General features: G+C 33.6%; 1 non-coding gene across 1 annotated transcript; it reads left to right on the top strand.

The window, feature by feature from the left end:
* The first annotated feature begins 937 nt into the window (after positions 1-937).
* LOC141510521 (U1 spliceosomal RNA) lies at positions 938-1101 on the top strand. The gene has a single exon (XR_012474995.1). It is a non-coding gene; the product is annotated as a U1 spliceosomal RNA (small nuclear RNA).
* Positions 1102-1394: the final 293 nt, after the last annotated feature.

Below are 1394 nucleotides of genomic sequence, written 5' to 3'. Positions count from 1 at the left end.
CAGGTGGACCTGAGTTCAAATCCAGCCTCAGACAATTAATCATTACCAATCTGCATGACATTAGGCAAGTCACTTAATCCCATTGCCTTGCAAAAACTAAAAAAAAAGAATACACTGGTACAATAAGTGTTTAAAGACTCTATGAGATATTAAGAATCAGTCAAGTCAAAGCAAAATAAAAAAAATAGAAGAATATATAAAATAGGAGTGGCTAGGTGGTGTAGTGGATAAAGCACAGGCCTTGGAGTCAGGAGCACCTGGGTTCAAATCCAGTATCAGACACTTAATAATTACCTAGCTGTGTGGCCTTGGGCAAGCCACTTAACCCCATTTGCCTTGCAAAAACCTAAAAAAAGCAAACAAACAATAAAGAATATATAAAATACTACATTCCAAAAGTAACTGACCTGGAAAAGAAATCCCGAAAAATTAATTTAACAATTATAGGTCTATATGAAAGCCAGGATCACAAAAATAACATTTTGTTGTTATCTTTGGTTAACATCACCCACGTTTTCTAATATATGCTTTCTCCTCGAGAGTCATTCTTTTTTTTTAAATAATTAAAAAGAAGAAAAATAATTCTTCTAATGTAAAAAAATCAAGAAAACAATCTGACAGCATGTGCATATTTTGTACACTGTAGTCTTCTATTTCTTTAAATAAAAAAGGAAAGTGATTTCTCATATCCTTTCTTTGTGGGCAGATTTGGTCATGACAATTTCTAGACACTCAATGTTGATTATTTTTTGTTTCTTTTCCCTTTTCTTTTATATATTTAAAAATATGCAGTCATTTTGTACATTTCTTTATTATTCTATTAACTTTGATCTACATGTGTTCTTTCCTATATTCATTATTTTGAGCCTATAAATCTGATTTGACTATATTGACTACAGAACAATGATTATATATATGTTAAGATTTAACTGATCTCATACTTACCTGGCAGGGGTGATTCTATGATCATGAAGGTGGTTTCCCCAGGGTGAGGCTTACCCATTGCACTCCGGATGGGCTGACCCCTGTGATTTCCCCAAATTCAGGAAACTTGACTGCATAATTTGTGGTAGTGGGGGACTGTGTTCGCGCTCTCCCCTATTTAAAAAAAAAAAAAAGATTTAACTGATCTCGAGTTTAGGTGCCCACTTAACTCTTCTGGCTGCCACTTATAAATTGAAGCACAGTTGGACTTAAATTTTCTGACTTCTAACTCTCATTTCTCATTCTTCATAAATTAATTCAGAATAGACCCTCATTTAATTGTTCACCATATCCTATAACCTAATCCCATTGATGATTAGTCACCCATTGGTATCATGCTATATTTTGTCCAAAACACTATATAAATTGAGGTTTGGGGCTTCAACTGATATGTGTAACCCACTAAAAGT

This window comes from Macrotis lagotis, chromosome 1 (genome assembly GCF_037893015.1).
Source record: "Macrotis lagotis isolate mMagLag1 chromosome 1, bilby.v1.9.chrom.fasta, whole genome shotgun sequence".
Lineage (NCBI taxonomy): Eukaryota > Metazoa > Chordata > Mammalia > Peramelemorphia > Peramelidae > Macrotis > Macrotis lagotis.
The sequence above is the reverse complement of the archived record's forward strand: the minus strand, read 5'-3'. Positions and strand labels throughout refer to the sequence as shown.